This window comes from Gymnogyps californianus, unplaced genomic scaffold (genome assembly GCF_018139145.2).
Source record: "Gymnogyps californianus isolate 813 unplaced genomic scaffold, ASM1813914v2 HiC_scaffold_236, whole genome shotgun sequence".
NCBI classification, from domain to species: domain Eukaryota; kingdom Metazoa; phylum Chordata; class Aves; order Accipitriformes; family Cathartidae; genus Gymnogyps; species Gymnogyps californianus.
Window position 1 is genome coordinate 1 of NW_026114117.1, and position 20,707 is coordinate 20,707.

At 52.9% G+C, this 20,707-nt stretch overlaps 1 long non-coding RNA gene and 1 pseudogene across 1 annotated transcript; both read right to left on the reverse strand.

Annotated features, from left to right (window-relative positions):
* Nucleotides 1-5,533: 5,533 nt before the first annotated feature.
* LOC127028172 (uncharacterized) overlaps nt 5,534-20,707 on the reverse strand; it is a 33,023-nt pseudogene continuing 17,849 nt past the window's right edge.
* On the reverse strand, nt 13,987-14,701 carry LOC127028174 (uncharacterized). Its single transcript, XR_007767964.1, has 3 exons — nt 14,547-14,701; nt 14,292-14,439; nt 13,987-14,184 (listed from the first exon to the last, which is right to left on the reverse strand). It is a non-coding gene; the product is annotated as an uncharacterized LOC127028174 (long non-coding RNA).

Below are 20,707 nucleotides of genomic sequence, written 5' to 3' on the forward strand. Positions count from 1 at the left end.
GGAGGAAAGGTTTCATGACCCTTCTGACCAACATCCTGAAGAGCAGCTGCTAGCAGACTTTGGTGGTGTTCTTCTTGGGCTCACCTGGTTTCATAAACTGATGGGAGACTGCAGCTTTTCAAATTAGTTCATTCCATTGCAATGTCATCAGGGATTCAACACATTCTATAAGCAGGTTGTCAAAGCAAACTGAACGAGTGTTAGTGCGTGAAATAAAAAGCATCCTAGGTATTTTTCAATGTGAATAAATGCAGCATGGATTTCTGACAGAAAATCTGCTCCATCTAACTAGTTTTGATAGGGTGGCAGAGATGCAGGGAGAAAGGGGGGCTCGTTTTAGGGAGGCTTTTCTGTTCTCAGGCAGTGACTATAAAGAGTCACTTGTGCCCCAAGAGCTGGTTTATGCAGTCAGGGAGGCAGGCTGGTTTCAGATGAAACCCACCTCCACGATTTTATAAAAGGAGAATGAGATTAAACAGACACCCCTTTTCCCAGCTGCCTTGAAGACAAGGAAGCAAACACCCGCCTCTCTGGCACTGTGTCTGTTCTGCTGATGCTTTGCACAACACGCGCTCCCCGAGTATGCAGGATAGTTGTGTTCAGCCAGCCACTGTAGTTCTGCATCGTGCACCGTGACTGTATAGAATATAGTCCGGCAAAAGTCAGGCTTCCAACAACGCTGCACCTGCGTTGCTGGATGCTGCGACTTCCCTGGGTCCTCCTACTCTCTTTACCGAGTTGTTGTTGTGGTGAGAAAAGCCAGGCCTCAAATATGGAACTCCCTGTGATCTCAGCTGGTATCTGCTGTGTGCAGGTATCCGTTGGTGCGTATTGAAACAAATAAGGTAGTAAAGAATATATGCTTTGTGCTGAGGGCAGGTTCGGTCTCCAAGTTTGGTGTGCGTGTCCCCCTTCAACTCCAGCTTGGATTGGTTTTGCTGCAACGAACCCCGAACTCTGCCCGACAGCACAGAGGGTGACAGCTCTTTCTATGTCTTAATTGGGAATTATGACCAGTCATCTGTCACATCAAATTTTGCCTCCTGAGAAGAGTTACAATTAAATAGAGGACAGTTCACACGCAAAAGGTTTTGCTACAATATTTGGTGTTTGCTTGAAGTCTGCATCAGCAGATTAGAGCAGTGTTTGGAGCACTGGATGGTTTTTGCTTAACGTGTCATGGGAGGAAAATGAGTTGGCAAGGTGTTTTACACAGCACAAGCAAACGGCTTCACTCTCGTCAGTCCACAAGGCCTTACTCTGACCCTCCCTGGGCTGTTGATAACACTCCCGCTGACTTCCTAATGCCAGCACAGGACACGGATTAGCCTGTTTTTTAAAATCCCAGGGTGGAAAATAACTAGGAGAGGAGTTACTGCCGAATGAGAGCAGCAGAGATGCTGCAAATAGCACGGGTGTTCTGCCTCTGACGGTCCTGACTGCAGCGAAAAGCACAAACCACGCGTTTCCCTGACAGAAAACGTGGAAGCCCTTGCAACCTGCATACCAGCGCTGCCTGCGTAAGACTTGACACACTCGCAAGAAAGGAGCTGCTCCTGCACCTGCATTTTGTGGCAAAAGTCCTCTGCTGGTGCCCAGCCCCATTGCTGGCAGATTTAAAAACTTAGGGAACAAAGTAGGACAAGCTTCCAAAGGCAGAGGCATTCTTGTTTATATAACCTGAAGCAGGGCCTGCTGTTTGGGCTGGATTATCAAACACTTGCTGAGGGCCCGCAAACTGTGCGTCAGGGTTTCCATTTTTGTTCAAGTAACTTCTGAAATGGCAATCTGTTGACTCAGAGGAATGACGTCTGATCGCCCTGCTAGTGCTCTGACACAAGGTCTGTCAAATCCAGGGCAACAGCAGAGTCTGTGGCCCCTGAAGACCATTCTAGATCTTTCTTACATCTCTTTTAGGTCTCTCCAGATCTTTCCTAGCAATACCTGAGCAAGAGAAAAGGTAGGAAGTGGGTGATTTTCAAACACAAAACCCAAATACAAAGAGACTGTAAGGAAAAGCCACTGTCATTTTAGGTAACTGGTAGCTAGAAGATCTCGTGTTCAAGTCAGCGCGCTCTGAGTGAGCAAAAGATGACAGACTGAGCTGGGGTTTGGGTACAGGGTCTTACATTCAAGCTTCTGGAAATGATTTCCGTAGGGCTTGGTATTTCGCTTTGGAAACAGTAATCAGAAGCGAGCTTCGACATTGCATGCGAAAAAGACGTTGCACGTTTTATTTCAAGTATGAATCACCAGGAAAGCAGTGAAGCCTTGTGCACATCCTTGATGCTAGTGGCATGTATGGGGGTATGCTTTATTCAAAGCCAACGAAACCTCTGTTGCTCTGGGCGGCACCTTGAGCTGCTCACACATTCCGGTGTCCTTGGAGGCAAGAGGAGAACTTTTCTATTAGCTAATTAACAGGCCTCAAATTTCCAACTTGTATCTGAAAAGCCTGTGGATTGTTTGGGAGGGCTTTCTGCCATCTGGTTTATGCAAGACTTAATCTGTACCTTGCCGTTCAGCTAAACTACTTTATGTCCTCGTCATACCGAAGCATTTCAAGGCTTCTCGCTCTTAGCATCTTCATTCTAGATGACTGTAAAATATTCTAATTTCAGAGCAATCAGCAGTTCAGGTTTCTCTCTTTGGGACAGTTAACCATAGCAAGTACTTAGGATACATTCTTTTTGGAGAGAACGTGTGGCTTAAGCTGCCTAGACAAAAAAGTAGTTGTTGAAATGAAAAACTAGGCAACGTAGGACAGTTGTAAGTGACAGGCTGCCCTTATTTGCCCAAACAGGGCACTGGGATGCTGAACTCGGCAGCCATCCCCGCTCCTCCCTGCGGACCCACTGCTGGATGCAGCCGGACACAGCACGGTCCTCGCATTGCCTACAGCCGTTCAACACAGCTTTATGGACTTCTGGGCTCTGGAGTCCCACCGTCGGTGGCTCGGGGAGTGAAAAGCAACACGTGCTCTTCAGAACTTCTCCTCTGGCGCTCCCTTCTGCCAGGGCACCATTTCCAAACATCACCCTGACGGCACACTGTGATGTCACCGCTATGCGGCACAGCATACAGTGGCGTGTCACAACGTCCCGTTGGTGCCCGCAGTCAGCCGTTGCCAGTTGGCCTTTGCTTGTGCTGGCAGGACAAGGCTGGCTGTCCAGGCGATGGCCAGCGAGGAAGCTTCGGTCAGCTGGGACAAAAGCGATTAAAAGGGAGCCGTCTCCCCCAGAAACAACATCCTTGCTGCTTCCGGATGAGCTGGGGGCTTCTCCTGGCCCTCCAGGACAGGGGAAAGAGCACCTGGGACGCTGCCGGACGAGCGATAAAGGAGGAGCGCAATGTCCAACATGGCAGGACGGGCACACACCAAACGAGTCCTGCGGTTTCCAACAAGAGCGCAGGCAAAGCAGTGAATTCTCATCCCTCTGCTTTCCACGGAAGCTTTGGAAAATGGTGGAAAGCGACCAGTTTAGGTCCATTTGGTGGAGTGAGGGTGGAAGATGCGTGGCCATCAACGAAGAGCTCTTCAAGGAGGAGGTGCTGGGCAGGGCAGGACCTCTGCGGGTTTTTGCCACGCAGAGCATGAAGAGCTTCTTCGGCAGCTGAACCTCTATGGATTCGCAAAGTGCATCGGGATTTCGAAAGATCTGCCTCCTGCCCGAATTCCTGCAGAAGAAGCAGCAGCTTCTGCTCACAGCCAGTACAGCACTTGCTCTGCCATCAACTAACACTCACAGGAGGCTTGGGGGAGAGACGGACCTTCCCATCAATACGCCTTGCAATAGAGATGGGATGGTAGCGAGCGGCTTGGTTTTTCATTTCCTTCTCGGTGTTTTCAGGAAGGTTGGAGTTAGTCTTTCTGACTAGTAGAAACACAGATAAAATTACGGTTAGCCTCAGCTTTTGGTTCAAACGCCCCTGAGAGTCTTTCAATATCCATGCTCCTCTTTGCAATTCAGAGCCTTAGTTCTCGTAGCTTGGGGTTTTCCAGTCTTCGGATGGTGTCAAACTAACTCTTCTCCTTTGCTTTTTCAGATCCTCTACTACTTAACCCCAGCTTTAACCGAGAGCATCCCCACCTGCTGGAAACTGCAAGAGGAGAGTGAGCCTCAAACGGAGAGCCCCAGATGCACCGGAGGTGGATGAAGGGCACCCCTCCAGAACCAGAGGGTCAGCTGCAAGGCTGCGCAGGCATCTCCACCCACAAGCGACGTCCTGGCCACCGCAGCGTCCGTTCATCTCACGGGCAGCCGCTCCCACACTTCCAGAGCCTGCCGGCACAGCGGGGAGCGAGGGTTCGCCCTTCTGGCCCTCTTCTTGCTACCACCACCCAGTAGCCGCACCCCACATGGCCTCCAGCATGCTGCTCCTCCACAGTTTCCAATGCCCGTGCTGGCAGCAGCCTCAGCTCTGCCGAGGCCAAGGCCACCCACGGCCAAAGGCCAACAGTGCCCACTGCCCCACCTGCACCTGCAGCCCCAACCCTGCAGATGCAGGTGATGCCGTTGGACCCAGCGCGGCACAAACTAGAGAGAGCACAGAGAGTCGGCAGCAAGTCCGTAGCGTCTAATTAATAGCATTTTAATAGATAAGAGCTTAATAGAGTTGGTAAGAAAGGTAGCTTAGAACAGTTGGTAATAAAGTGTTGGAACAAGAAACCTTTTCCAGTTGCCCTGTCCTCTTTGCCAGCACAAAGCCAGGATGAGTTCCTCTTTCACCACCCAAACACTAAGCAGAAGCAACTGATCTGCCACCAGTTGAACCATTTCTAAACGTGCAGTGCTACGCAGCACAGTCCCATCACGGAGAGATTTCCTTAGTTAGGGCCTAAGATCAGAGAGCTGAGCGTGTGATTCCCCATCCCCAGCTGAACATCCAGATGAGGATGCCAACATCTTCATCTAAGCTGGACTGGGAAGCAGTGTTTCATCTCGTGCCTTCTCCTGATCGCTTTAACATAGGGATTGCTGAGTCAGCAGCCTGGGTCACAGAAGTCAAGGGCTGAACTGGTTTGCATCTAGTCATCCAGGAGAAAAGCAAAGTGGGGCACTGGTTCACACCTCTGTGCCCGGTGGGAGCTGGGGGCCTGCACTCCCCAGCTACAGCCGCACAGGCACATCTTTGCACCTATCGCCTCCGCTCTCTGGCCGCTCCCCACCGCTCCCCTTTTCTCCTCCTCTTCCCCATTATCCCCTTCCTATGTCTTCTCCCATACATTTTCCTCTTCTTTTCTGCCTTCTCTGAGGCATACACTCCCAGACCCCTGGCCCGACGCACAGCCCTTGCAGCATCGCGAGGCACCACAGTGTCCCTGGGGGACCCTCCCACCCCAAAACGTGCCACAGCAGAAGCCAAGGAGACGCTTGCGGGTGCCTACCGGTTTTATTAGCAGCCTCGCGTCAGGTTCCCAACCCCACGGCGAAGGTGCTGGGGTGTGGGGTGTGTCACCTGCCCGCCCGGTGTCCCCGCACGGGGGGGGAGGTCACTCGGCGAAGCCCTGAGTGTCGCAGCGGGTCCTGCCGCTTGTCCTAGCACTGGCAGCTGAACTCCTCGGCCAGCCGGGAGACGTCGTCCCCGGACTCCAGGCTCTGGGCCACCAGCCAGGGCTTGCCGGCTTGCAGGTCGATGGCGAAGCGGAAGGGGTCGAGGTGGAGGAAGCCCGCTTGTTCTCCTGGCGCACGCAGCGGCCCTGGCCGGAGCACAGGCTCTGGCTGCACAGATCGGCGCTGGCCGTCACGTTGACGACGTAGTGGCCCAGGGGCCCTCCACGTAGTCCTTCAGCCTCAGGCACATCTCCTGCAATGGCACGCGGTGTCACAGCCCTGCGCGGCCGGGGAACGGGGGTCCCGCGGGCGGTGGCGCGGTGCCGCCCGCCGCACTCACCTTGGAGGTGCTGTAGTTGAGGCTGCCCCAGAGGACGATGCCGGCGGCGCCTGAGCCGCGCTCTCCCCGATGGTGTTCATCAGGTCCTCCTGCAGCCAAGGGGAGAGGAGAAGTCAACGCGGCCCAAAGCCCCCGCGCTGCCTCCCCATCAGCCCGAGAGGTGCCCACCGTCCCCACGTCCCCATCACCTGGGAGAGGAAGTCGACAGTGTGGTCGAAGGCGATCTGGGAGTAGGGCAGGACGGGGATGCCGCGGTCGAGGACGCCGCGCTGGACGGCGAAAGCCTCGGCCACGCGGGGCCGGACAGAGGCGAGCGCCTTGCTGGTGCTGTTGAAGCAGGGGGGCAGGTAGATGCTGGGTAAGAGCGCCCGGCTGCTCTCCCAGAGCCACCGCAGCTCCTTGTTCCTCTGCTGCTCCAGCACCGGGCACGTCCCGGTGTAGGGCAGGCTGTCGAAGTCATCGTCGTAGCAGTTGGGGAAGCCCTAGAAACCCCAGTAGCCATTGGGACGGAGGGTCTCGCCCAGCTGCAGGGTCTGCTCCACGAAGTTGCGGGCACTCTGCTCCAACTGCTGCTTGGCCGTCTCCTTCACCAGCTCGGGGGCCACTGCGGGTGCTGCTGCCACACCAGCTCCTCCGACTTCTGCTGGTAGATGTCCACGGAGGCCCAATTGCGGAGCCGTAGGAAGAGGGTGTCAGCAGAGGACGGCTGGCCTCGGCCCAGAAGAGGGGGCGCTGGGGGTGGTCCCCGTCCCGGCGCCGCAGCTGGAAGCTGGTGGAGTTGAGGGGGAGGAAGACATCGGCGGTGCTGTCCTGGCGCAGGCAGCGGCCCCGGCCCTGGCCCAGCGCCGTGCTGCAGAGCTGTGCCGCCGTCGTGACATTCACGATGTAGCGGCCCAGGTCCCCCTCCAGGTAGTTCTTGATGATCTGGCACGAGTCCTGGGGGAAAGAGGGGCATCAGGGGCACGCTGGGCTGCTCCAGGGAGAGGAGCACCCCAGATGGAGAGGACACCCCAGCCTTGAGCCACTGGTCCCCCTCTGGGGCAGGTGACCCCCACCCATCCTCTACCTCCCCAGAAGCCTGCTGGGACCCAGGAGTCCTGCAGCACCTCCCAGGAACCTCCCTGATGACGGTGACCCTTGGTGCCAGTCCTGCTACCAGGCCCCTTACCCGTAAGGGGGCAGTTGGTGGCACCCCACCATCCACCCACAGAGGGGCTGAGCCGGGGGCCACACACCGGGACCCCCCTTAGAGGGAAGGCGGCAGGGCTGGGCCTCCTGCTCCCGGGGCCAGCCCCATGCCAAAGGGGCTGCTCTGCACCCCGCGGCCCCCGCGGCCCGCTCCCCGCCGTCCCGCTCCGCTCCGCTCCGCTCCCCGCCCGGCTCTCACAGCGGCTCACGCCATCCCCGCCACGGGCTCCCACCGGCGGCGCCTCCCCCCCGCCGCCCGCTTGCAACCTCCCCGGCGGGCACCCCCGGCTTTGCAGCCACGGGGGGAAGGGACGAAGCGCCCCGGCGGGCGCCCAGCCGCAGCCGAGCAGCCCCGCTCCGGGCGGGGAGGCCGCGGGGAGGCCCCGGCGGCCGGGGCTCCTACCTCGGCAGTGCCGGCCCTGCGGGCAGCCACGGCGGCGGCGGCAGCAGCCCCACATCTGCGGCGGCGCCTCGGCTCCGGCGGAGGACGGCACGGCCCGGCCCGGCCCGGCCGGCCGCGGTGCGCGGCCGCGGGGAGCCCGCCGGCAGCCGCTCGGCGGGGCGGAGGCGGCGGCGGCGGGTCCTGGCCGCGGCGCCCCGCGGAGCTGCCCGCGGGGTGCGCGCCCGCGCGGGGCGGAGCGGAGCGGAGCGGAGCGGCGGAGACCGGCCCCGGCAGCCCCCGCCCCGCCGGGCAGCGCCGCTCCCTCCCGCCGCCCGCCCGTGCCAGCAGCAGCCCCGGGAGGGATGCGAGCGCGGACTCGGGGCGGAACGGGCTCACCTCTGCTCGGCCGCAGCTGCGGGAGCCCCGCACCGCCCGCGGCCCGGCCCCTCCGCGGGGCAGCGCGGGCACCGGCTGCTCCGGCGGTGAAGCGGCTGCCGGTGCGGGCCCGCCGCCCTTCCCTCGGTCAAGCGCCCCTGCTCGCTCCCGCCCGGCACTTCAGCCGCGCCTTCGCTTTCTGCTCGGGTTTGGGGTTTTCTGAACTGAGCCGAGTTTTTAAAAATATCCGAAAGAAACAGGGAGGCGGAGCAGCTGTAGCCATCTTGCAGACCTAGGTGCAAACGCAGCCAGCCTGGTAGCAGCCAGGGATCAACAGCCTCTAGAGAAAAGGGTGCTTATCAGGAACAACAGACACACACAGCTGCAAAGATTCCTCTCTGCTTAATGTTGGTAAAAGAGTTTAAAGTGACCCGTCTCTCCCTTCCAGCCACTGAGAAGTGGCTCAGTAACAGCCAGAAACTTTGCCTCTTCCATCAGCAGAAGACAAGGTCCCGAGTACCAGTCGCAAAGGCAGCCTGCAGTCTGGCACAGGCTGATGGACAGAGCCTCGCTGCAGATCAGACAGGGCTCTTGTGTTTTCTTTTGGTGGTTCTTGTCTTCTGCTTAACCACGTTTGTCCTCCGCTGCAGCTTTTCTTCAAGGTGGGAAGGCAAACCTTAGCCCTCGGCCCCTGTGACGCTCCTCCCGTTGCCTGCTTGTGGTCGGGCTTGTCCCTTCTCGTCCCAGACGCTTTGGCATTGTGCAGCCGGCTGCGCTCCCAGAAAAGCTCTACTGCAGGATACTAAGTTTGCAGAAGACCGAAGTGTTTTAAAAGCAAAACACATCAAATGGCTGATAAACCAGTACGGGTATTCATAGCAAGAATTGCTAGAACTCTTGGGTTTCGCTCAACATCTGGGCAGCCAGCCGTCGATCCGGTTGTTGAGTCTTTGCCCAAGTTAGGGAGGTGTAGTGAATTAGGCAAGTGGAACTAGGAACAGATTCACAGAAAAAAAAAATCTGGTAACTTATTTGCATTAGACGACTGGAGCAGCCGTCTCTGCTGACGGTCTGGTGGAGTCCTGCCTCCTCTCCGACTGTCCTGTCTTGTACCGAACTTGGGTTGGATTAAGGTTGCTCTCGCACACACCGAGAGGTTTGCAGTCCCTTCCTGCAGCCTGACAGCGGGTCAGTCGTAGGAACGTGGTTTTGTTCACTTCTTATCCCCAGGGCTGTGCTAATTCACATGCAGGTAGCAGGTGCTCGCTAGCCCAGAAACCTCAGCCGAAAGCATGTCTCTGTTCAGATGCTGCTACCACCACCAAGCTGGCACTAATTATCAGCATCTCTTCCCAAAGCAGAGCACCCAGCACTCCTCTGTCTTCCTTTAGCTGCAGTGCGCTTGCACACGTACGAAGCAACTTGAGCCCTTAGACAGCGATCGGCACGGCAGTGCCACAAGCCTCCGCTGCAACGCAAATGGAATCAAAGGCATTTGAAAGACCCACATGCCATCTATTTAGTTTCAAGCCATGCAGTCACTGTGACTTGCTTTTGGGAAGGATTTATTTCTTCCAAAAGAGCTTTGTACTCGTACGTCGAGTCCAAAGGCCGCAGGAGAAGCTCAGCACCCAGCTGCAAGAGCTGCAGGAGAAGCGGTCTGGAAGAACCTGCTTCCCATTCTTCTGAACTTGGTTTTATGATGTGCTGTGTCTTTCTAGTCTCTATTCCTCAGAGTCTGGAGTAAGACAAGCTAGATCACATGGAATCCAGTGTCTTGGGTGTCTTTAGATATACTGCAAGAGGCAAGGACCGAGGAATAGCTACAATAAGTAGGATGAATGAAACAAATCCTCTTACACATTTAAAACTATTATTTGAAGGTGGCAAACGGTGTTCGTGCCCAGGCTTGCGTTATTTCAACAACAAGAGAAAGAGCTGGTCCCGGTTTCCAGCCTCACTTTTATTTAAGACAAGCCACAAGCCAGCACCTTGATTCAAAGGAACCGGCTCACAGACGGACTGTCAGCCAAAGCACCTTTATTTTCGCTAGCGGGGAGAGCATAGGGTCCATCCTACAAAATTGCATCTCCATCCAGGTAAAACCCCACTCAGTGGGGTTATATATATATATATCTATCTATATATAACAGCTTCTATAACAGTCCCGTTAGACATCCCACCCATTCCGCGGCCAGTCCCCGACCAGCAAGCAGTCTGGCCACAAAACTCCAGTCCACTGTAACCAGTCCTATGGTTCCCTAGGTAACAAGGCACATGCCAGCAGAGCCAGAGCACACAAAACGTAACCAACACGACAACAATTCCCCAGCAACACCTGCCAACCCATACCCGTGCCCAAAAGCGGCCCAGCCACGTCAAGCAAACCCTCAAGCTACACCAAACTCCATTCCTTAATTCAACCTAGAGACAGGGTTTCTTGCAGCGCTTATGCAGCTTCTGGCAGTGTTAGACCCTTCTGCAACTCCAGAGGAAGCGTCTCTTCCCTGATGCCCATTTCAATGCTTAGTTCAGTTAATGGACTGAGAGAACGTAAATGTCTGTGCCCAGCAGAACCCGAAACCAGCCCCTAACGATGCACCAGATACTCAGAAGCTGAACACTTGAAGCGTATTGAATGGCTGAAACCTCCAAGCACCCAGCTGTGATACCTTCCAGGCATAAAGAGGACTTGAAATTCACAGTCGTTTTCTTGGTGTGAATAGCAAGGTGAACTTTGCTTGAATTTCAGCATTTAATACATGGCAAATATCAGATTCTTCGCGGCTTGGGAGGAGCACGTTTGAGCGTGCATTAAGTTACATTACACATACAAAAAAATACTAAGATAATAGTATTTCCAACATTTACACCCAACATTTACCAAACTATCTCTCTAAGAATTAGATTAAACAATTCATTCAATTCAGGAGCCACCCTGTCCCCAGGAGAGAGGAGAAATAGCAAGTCCCTGCCGAGCAGGTTCCCTTCCTTCTTTCTTTCTGCTCTTCAGAAGGAGCTGTCATCCTGCTCTGCCTCTGTGTTGCAATGCCCCTCAAAAAGTGGAGGATTGGAGGAATTCTCCTCCTTTTCCCCAAGGCCTTCCCTGTGTCTTGGGCTGCCTCCTCCTGTGCCTGGCAGAGGCTTCTTCCTACACGCTTGCCGCCGCTCTTTGTGTTTAGGTGAACGCAAACTTTAGGCGGCCTTAACAGCTTGGGTGATGTTTCCCTACAGTCAGCATCCAGCGACGAGACAACAAAGGCCGTAAGGACGTTTCTGCAGGTGTCAGAGGTGCCCAGCTGGAAAGCTTCCAAACTGGGCACTGGGATGCTGAACTCAGCAGCCATCCCCGCTCCTCCCTGCGGACCCACTGCTGGATGCAGCCGGACACAGCACGGTCCTCGCATTGCCTACAGCCGTTCAACACAGCTTTATGGACTTCTGGGCTCTGGAGTCCCACCGTCGGTGGCTCGGGGAGTGAAAAGCAACACGTGCTCTTCAGCAACTTCTCCTCTGGCCGCTCCCTTCTGCCAGGGCACCATTTCCAAACATCACCCTGACGGCACACTGTGATGTCACCGCTATGCGGCACAGGCATCACAGTGGCGTGTCAGAACGTCCCGTTGGTGCCCGCAGTCAGCCGGTGCCAGTTGGCCTTTGCTTGCTGACTGGCAGGACAAGGCCTGGCTGTCCAGGGCGATGGCCAGCGAGGGAAACTTCGGTCCAGCTGGACAAAAGCGATTAAAAGGGAGCCGTCTCCCCCAGAAACAACATCCCTTGCTGCTCCGGATGAGCTGGGGGCTTCTCCTGGCCCTCCAGGACAGGGGGAAAGAGCACCCTGGGACGCTGCCGGACGAGCAATAAAGGAGGAGCGCAATGTCCAACATGGCAGGGACGGACACAAGATCAAACAAGTCCCTCCCGTTTCCAACAAGAGTGCAGGCAAAGCCAATGAATTCTCGTCCCTCTGCTTTCCACAGAAGCTTTGGAAAATGGTGGAAAGCGACCAGTTTAGGTCCATTTGGTGGAGTGAGGGTGGAAGATGCGTGGCCATCAACGAAGAGCTCTTCAAAGAGGAGGTGCTGGGCAGGGCAGGACCTCTGCGGGTTTTTGCCACGCAGAGCATGAAGAGCTTCCTTCGGCAGCTGAACCTCTATGGATTCGCCAAAGTACATCGGGATTTCGAAAGATCTGCCTCCCTGCCCGAATTCCTGGCAGAAGAAGCAGCAGCTTCTGCTCACAGCCAGGTACAGCACTTGCTCTGCCATCAACTAACACTCACAGGAGGCTTGGGGGAGAGACGGACCTTCCATCAAATACGGCCTTGCAATAGAGATGGGATGGTAGTGAGCGGCTTGGTTTTCATTTCCTTCTCGGGTCGTTTCCAGGAAGGTTGGAGTTAGTCTTTCTGACTAGTAGAAACACAGATAAAATACAGTTCGGTTATATCCAGAGTTTGAACCCATTAAATGGAAAGACAGACTCAGTGTAATCTGATTTCTCTGAATGTCTTTGCTACGGGTCTTGCTGTACAAATGTGAAACCTTCCTGTGGCACCAGCTGAATGCGAGAAGATACGTCTAAGGACCGTAGTATTACCTGCCTGCTATTACCTTTAGCCTCAGCTTTTGGTTTCAAACGCCCCTGAGAGTCCTTTTCAATATCCATGCTCCTCTTTTGCAATTCAGAGTCTTAGTTCTCGTAGCTTGGGGTTTTTGTCTTCGGATGGTGTCAACTAACTCTTCTCCTTTGCTTTTTTCAGATCCTCTACTACTATAACCCCAGCTTTAACCGACAGCATCCCCACCTGCTGGAAAACTGCAAGAGGAGAGTGAGCCTCAAACGGAGAGCCCCAGATGCACCGGAGGTGGATGAAGGGCACCCCTCCAGAAGCCCAGAGGGTCAGCCTGCAAGGGCCGCGCAGGCATCTCCACCCACCAAGCGACGTCCTGGCCACCGCAGCGTCCGTTCATCTCCACGGGCAGCCGCTCCCACACTTCCAGAGCCTGCCGGCGCAGCGGGGAGCGAGGGGTTCGCCCTTCTGGCCCTTCTCTTTCTACCACCCCCCAGCAGCCGCACCCCGCATGGCCTCCAGCGTGCTGCTCCTCCGCAGTTGGCAATGCCCGTGCTGGCAGCAGGCTCAGCTCTGCCGAGGCCAAGGCCACCCCACGGCCAAAGGCCAACAGTGCCCCACTGCCCCACCTGCACCTGCAGCCCCAACCCTGCAGATGCAGGTGATGCCGTTGGACCCAGCGCGGCACAAACTAGAGAGAGCACAGAGAGTCGGCAGCAAGTCCATAGCATATAATTAATAGCGTTCTTAATAGATAGAGCTTAATAGAGTTGGTAAGAAGTGTAGTTTAGAAGAGTTGGTAATAAAGTGTTGGAACAAGAAACCTTTTCCAGTTGCCCTGTCCTCTTTGCCCAGCACAAAGCCAGGATGAGTTCCTCTTTCACCACCCAAACACTAAGCAGAAGCAACTGATCTGCCACCAGTTGAACCATTTCTAAACACGCAGTGCTACGCAGCACAGTCCCATCACGGAGAGATTTCCTTAGTTAGGGCCTAAGATCAGAGAGCTGAGCGTGTGATTCCCCCATCCCCAGCTGAACATCCGGATGAGGATGCCAACATCTTCATCTAAGCTGGACCGGGTGTCGTGGTTTAACCCCAGCCGGCAGCTAAGCACCACGCAGCCGCTCGCTCGCTCCCCCCCCACCCCCGGGATGGGGGAGAGAATCAGGCAAAAAACCTCGTGAGCTGAGATAAAGACAGTTTAATAGGACAGAAAGGAATGAAAAACAATGCTAATGATAATAATAATATGACAATAGTAATACTAAAAGAATTAAACTACACAAAGCAAGTGGTGCACAAGGCAATTGCTCCCCACTCGTTGACCGATGCCCAGTTAGTTCCCGAGCCGCGATCCGCCCCTCGCAGCCAGCGCCCCCAGTTTATATACTGGGCATGATGGCATATGGTATGGAATAGCTCTTTGGCCAGTCTGGGTCAGCTGTCCTGGCGGTGTCCCCTCCCAGCTTCTTGTGCCCTCCAGCCTTCTTGCTGGCTGGGCATGAGAAGCTGAAAAATCCTTGGCTTAGTATAAAACACTACTTAGCAACAACTAAAAACATCAGTGTGTTATCAACATTACTTTCCTACTCAATCCAAAACACAGCACTATACCAGCTACTAGGAAGAAAATTAACTCTGTCCTAGCGGAAACCAGGACACCGGGGAAGCAGTGTTTCATCTCGTGCCTTCTCCTGATCGCTTTAACATAGGTGTTGCTGAGTCAGCAGCCTGGGTCACAGAAATCGAGGGCTGAACTGGTTTGCATCTAGTCATCCAGGAGAAAAGCAAAGTGGGGGCACTGGTTTCACACAGTTTTTGCTGAAAATTCACATGCAAATTTTCTTTACCTTGGCAGGATGTCTTTTCACCTACCTACACATCTTCGTTCTGCTTCCCAGGTGCTCTCCAAGTGATAGCAAGTCTAAGTTTGCTGTTTGGGCAGCTGGTTTCAGACCCCCACTGGTAACACAAGCATTGTACCTATGCTGCCTTTGCCTGGGGATCATCTGGTGCTTTAAAACTTAGTTAACAAAGTACAGCTTCTTAAATGTTAATTCACTTACAGAAATTAAGCCACATGAAAGAAAGGGGGGGGGGGGTTGTAAACAGGGAGTATTGCATGCTTACCTCCAGATGATGCTGCCTCCTGTAACGAGGAAACTCGGCGGCTGAGGTCAGTTCGGTGCTCGGTATCACTTCCTTGAAGTGCGTGTACGGTGACTCAGAGCAAGGGCTGAGTGACTGCGGGCTGAGAGACCGAACCCCTACCGCTCCTCCAGTCCTAGGCTGTATGAAAAGAGATTGGGAACCCATGCAGAAACAGCTCTGGAAATGTGGTTTTTTACGAACTGAGGGCGAGTAGGGGAGCAAAAAGTTTCACTGTTGCTGTAATGCCAAGGAACAACCTCCTTTTCTTTTGGGGAACCATCAAAGTACAATCCAGCTCCTTGTGCATCCCCTAGAGAGCGGAACAGCTTCTCGAGGTGCTGTAGTGCAAGTGTTTGGCACTATGGAGATGGAAGCTGTCTGTGTCCACCTTCTGGACAATACCTAAGCCTTATTAACTCCCTGTGATTTCATCTGAAGTATTAGTAACTCATTTGCTTTAGCTTCTTAAGAAGCTCAAGTGACTTTCCGTAACAGAGCCTCGCTGCAGATCAGACAGGGCTCTCGTGTTTTTCTTTTGGTGGTTTTTGTCTTCTGCTTAAGCATGTTCGTCCTCCGCTGCAGCTTTTCTTCAAGGTGGGAAGGCAAACCTTAGCCCTCGGCCCCTGTGACGCTCCTCCCGTTGCCTGCTTGTGGTCGGGCTTGTCCCTTCTCGTCCCAGACGCTTTGGCATTGTGCAGCCGGCTGCGCTCCCAGAAAAGCTCTACTGCAGGATACTAAGTTTGCAGAAGACCGAAGTGTTTTAAAAGCAAAACACATCAAATGGCTGATAAACCAGTACGGGTATTCATAGCAAGAATTGCTAGAACTCTTGGGTTTCGCTCAACATCTGGGCAGCCAGCCGTCGATCCGGTTGTTGAGTTTTTGCCCAAGTTAGGGAGGTGTAGTGAATTAGGCGAGCGGAACTAGGAACAGATTCACGGGAAAAAAAATCTGATAATTTATTTGCATTTAGGAGGACTCGGCAGGAGAGAAGGGTTCCAGGTAAGTACTCACAAAGCTTTTGCCTGGGGTATTTGGTCCCAGCTCGTGCTCAGATAGACTGAGCAAGCACGGTCATCCCTTTGGAACATGCTTGTGCCCTTCTCAAAAATAGCTAAATTGGAGACATTTCCACACTTAGGGACCTTGGAAAATCTGTTGCCCTACATGTGCTTTTGTGGCTTCCCACATCTACTGTCCAGCTCGGATTTCTACCCGGAGCCTGAAGAAAAGGCCCCAAAAATACAGCTTGCCTTCAGCTGCCAGGCAAGAGAAAGCATCTGATCAGGCTTATCGGAACAACTCTGCTGTGACAGGCCTCAGCTGCCTGGGGACACTGATGCTATTAACTGCTACTTTCACAGGTTGCTTCTCTCCTACTTCAGTGTGAGCCAGTAATTTTTATTTCTGGATGACAGTAACTTAAAGATGGGCAAATCAATGAGATTTTTTGTAACTATTCGAGCTAGGTTGTGGTCAAGTTCCTCAGTTTCATTGGAAAGTTTAAGCTGTTGGGTCCTTTGTTAAATTCCTTGGGAAGTGGGCAAATGCAGGACTGCATTGCATTCAGTTGAGCCAGGTGACACAACTCTCTTTCTTAAAGATATTTTGCAGTCTTTACCCAGATAAATTGTAAGTGTGCAGGAGAAGAATAAAAGGCAGAAACATCCATCAGTGAACCGGCAAGCAAAAGTTAATACAACACAATTATTCATGTAATCACGCTGTACCTTGTTTTTCCTTTCTCTGAGCTATTTTGTCTGCCAGACTGTAAGATCTTCAGAAATTAGGTGGACCCTTGTCCCGAGGCAGAGGAGCATGTTAAGGTACCCCAAGACTGGAGACTCCAGATGTTCGGGAAGCCTTAGCTTGGTGAGTGGGAATTCTCCTCTCAAGTCTAGTCAGACCCTAAGAGCTTGCCTGGCCTTTCTCAGGCTCTTTGGAAGGGGGGACTCTTGCTATGGGCATTGCCGGAGTGTTTGGCTATTTTTATGCCGCTCGTTTTCTGTGCGTGCAGCTGGAGTCAAGTGCTGCTTCTCGATCCCAGGCAACTGAGATTTTCCATAACCTTTGACTCAGAAAAAAACTGTAACTTTCCTCACAGCTCCCCTTCACAACAGGCAGCACGCAAGAAGGTTACATAAATATTACATTAAGCACATGTTTGGCAAATTGCTTGCATTGGTGTTGCACTGCTTTCCACTAGTGTCTGTGTAGGAGAAGAAATAAATGGTGTGCTTGGACCATGACAGAAACGAATCCTTTGATGTACGTTCCTTCTCTTTCACTTGGGGATTCCTCATCAATTAACGACCTTGTTATTTTCACTCTGACATCGATTGATCTAGGAAGAACCCAGACTGAGGCATTCTAAAGATGAGATCCCCTTACTCTGTGGTATTGGTAGGTATTTCTGTATAAACCTGCACACGTAAAAATAGTTTCTTCTTGCTTAGAAAACAACGGCCAGGCTTACTTTGGTAGCTCACAGAAAACTAGCACTCGTACGATGCCTTCTAGCCATACCTGAGGAGGAAAAGGTTTCATGACCCTTCTGACCAACATCCTGAAGAGCAGCTGCTAGCAGACTTTGGTGGTGGTTCTTCTTGGGCTCACCTGGTTTCATAAACTGATGGGGAGACTGCAGCTTTTCAAATTAGTTCATTCCATTGCAATGTCATCAGGGATTCAACACATTCTATAAGCAGGTTGTCAAAGCAAACTGAACGAGTGTTAGTGCGTGAAATAAAAAGCATCCTAGGTATTTTTCAATGCGAATAAATGCAGCATGGATTTCTGACAGAAAATCTGCTCCATCTAACTAGTTTTGATAGGGTGGCAGAGATGCAGGGAGAAAGGGGTGGCTTGTTTTAGGGAGGCTTTTCTGTTCTCAGGCAGTGACTATAAAGAGTCACTTGTGCCCAAGAGCTGGTTTATGCAGTCAGGGAGAGCAGGCTGGTTTCAGATGACCACCTCCACGATTTTATAAAAGGAGAATGAGATTAAAGACAGACCACCCTTTTCCCAGCTGCCTTGAAGACAAGGAAGCAAACACCCGCCTCTCTGGCACTGTGTCTGTTCTGCTGATGCTTTGCACAACACGCGCTCCCCCGAGTATGCAGGATAGTTGTGTTCAGCCAGCCACTGTAGTTCTGCATCGTGCACCGTGACTGTATAGAATATAGTCCGGCAAAAGTCAGGCTTCCAACAACGCTGCACCTGCGTTGCTGGATGCTGCGACTTCCCTGGGTCCTCTTACTCTCTTTACCGATTTGTTGTTGTGGTGAGAAAAGCCAGGCCTCAAATATGGAACTCCCTGTGATCTCAGCTGGTATCTGCTGTGTGCAGGTATCCGTTGGTGCGTATTGAAACAAATAAGGTAGTAAAGAATATATGCTTTGTGCTGAGGGCAGGTTCGGTCTCCAAGTTTGGTGTGCGTGTCCCCCTTCAACTCCAGCTTGGATTGGTTTTGCTGCAACGAACCCCGAACTCTGCCCGACAGCACAGAGGATGACAGCTCTTTCTTTATGTCTTAATTGGGAATTATGACCAGTCATCTGTCACATCAAATTTTGCCTCCTGAGAAGAGTTACAATTAAATACAGGACAGTTCACGCAAAAGGTTTTGCTACAATATTTGGTGTTTGCTTGAAGTCTGCATCAGCAGATTAGAGCAGTGTTTGGAGCACTGTATGGTTTTATGCTTAACGTGTCACGGGAGGAAAATGAGTTGGCAAGGTGTTTTACACAGCACAAGCAAACGGCTTCACTCTCGTCAGTCCACAAGGCCTTACTCTGACCCTCCCTGGGCTGTTGATAACACTCCCGCTGACTTCCTAATGCCAGCACAGGACACCGATTAGCCTGTTTTTAAAATCCCAGGGTGGAAAATAACTAGGAGAGGAGTTACTGCCGAATGAGAGCAGCAGAGATGCTGCAAATAGCACGGGTGTTCTGCCTCTGACGGTCCTGACTGCAGCGAAAAGCACAAACCACGCGTTTCCCTGACAGAAAATGTGGAAGCCCTTGCAACCTGCATACCAGCGCTGCCTGCGTAAGACTTGACACACTCGCAAGAAAGGAGCTGCTCCTGCACCTGCATTTTTGTGGCAAAAGTCCTCTGCTGGTGCCCAGCCCCATTGCTGGCAGATTTAAAAACTTAGGGAACAAAGTAGGACAAGCTTCCAAAGGCAGAGGCATTCTTGTTTATGTAACCTGAAGCAGGGCCTGCTGTTTGGGCTGGATTATCAAACACTTGCTGAGGGCCCGCAATCTGTGCGTCAGGGTTTCCATTTTTGTTCAAGTAACTTCTGAAATGGCAATCTGTTGACTCAGAGGAATGACGTCTGATCGCCCTGCTAGTGCTCTGACACAAGGTCTGTCAAATCCAGGGCAACAGCAGAGTCTGTGGCCCCTGAAGACCATTCTAGATCTTTCTTACATCTCTTTTTAGGTCTCTCCAGATCTTTCCTAGCAATACCTGAGCAAGAGAAAAGGTAGGAAGTGGGTGATTTTCAAACACAAAACCCAAATACAAAGAGACTGTAAGGAAAAGCCACTGTCATTTTAGGTAACTGGTAGCTAGAAGATCTCGTGTTCAAGTCAGCGCGGCTCTGAGTGAGCAAAAGATGACAGACTGAGCTGGGGTTTGGGTACAGGGTCTTACATTCAAGCTTCTGGAAATGATTTCTGTAGGGCTTGGTATTTCGCTTTGGAAACAGTAATCAGAAGCGAGCTTCGACATTGCATGCGAAAAAGACGTTGCACGTTTTATTTCAAGTATGAATCACCAGGAAAGCAGTGAAGCCTTGTGCACATCCTTGATGCTAGTGGCATGTATGGGGGTATGCTTTATTCAAAGCCAACGAAACCTCTGTTGCTCTGGGCGGCACCTTGAGCTGCTCACACATTCCGGTGTCCTTGGAGGCAAGAGGAGAACTTTTCTTATTAGCTAATTAACAGGCCTCAAATTTCCAACTTGTATCTGAAAAGCCTGTGGATTGTTTGGGAGGGCTTTCTGCCGTCTGGTTTATGCAAGACTTAATCTGTACCTTGCCGTTCAGCTAAACTACTTTATGTCCTCGTCATACCGAAGCATTTCAAGGCTTCTCGCTCTTAGCATCTTCATTCTAGATGATTGCAAAATATTCTAATTTCAGAGCAATCAGCAGTTCAGGTTGCTCTGTTTGGGACAGTTAACCATAGCAAGTACTTAGGATACATTCTTTTTGGAGAGAACGTGTGGCTTAAGCTGCCTAGACAAAAAACAGCTGTTGAAATGAAAAACTAGGCAATGCGAGGACAGTTGTAAGTGACAGGCTGCCCTTATTTGCCCAAACTGGGCACTGGGATGCTGAACTCGGCAGCCATCCCCGCTCCTCCCTGCGGACCCACTGCTGGATGCAGCCGGACACAGCACGGTCCTCGCATTGCCTACAGCCGTTCAACACAGCTTTATGGACTTCTGGGCTCTGGAGTCCCACCGTCGGTGGCTCGGGGAGTGAAAAGCAACACGTGCTCTTCAGCAACTTCTCCTCTGGCCGCTCCCTTCTGCCAGGGCACCATTTCCAAACATCACCCTGACGGCACACTGTGATGTCACCGCTATGCGGCACAGGCATCACAGTGGCGTGTCACAACGTCCCGTTGGTGCCCGCAGTCAGCCGGTGCCAGTTGGCCTTTGCTTGCTGACTGGCAGGACAAGGCCTGGCTGTCCAGGGCGATGGCCAGCGAGGGAAACTTCGGTCCAGCTGGGACAACAGCGATTAAAAGGGAGCCGTCTCCCCCAGAAACAACATCCCTTGCTGCTCCGGATGAGCTGGGGGCTTCTCCTGGCCCTCCAGGACAGGGGGAAAGAGCACCCTGGGACGCTGCCGGACGAGCAATAAAGGAGGAGCGCAATGTCCAACATGGCAGGGACGGACACAAGATCAAACAAGTCCCTCCGTTTCCAACAAGAGTGCAGGCAAAGCCAATGAATTCTCGTCCCTCTGCTTTCCACAGAAGCTTTGGAAAATGGTGGAAAGCGACCAGTTTAGGTCCATTTGGTGGAGTGAGGGTGGGAAATGCGTGGCCATCAACGAAGAGCTCTTCAAGGAGGAGGTGCTGGGCAGGGCAGGACCTCTGCGGGTTTTTGCCAC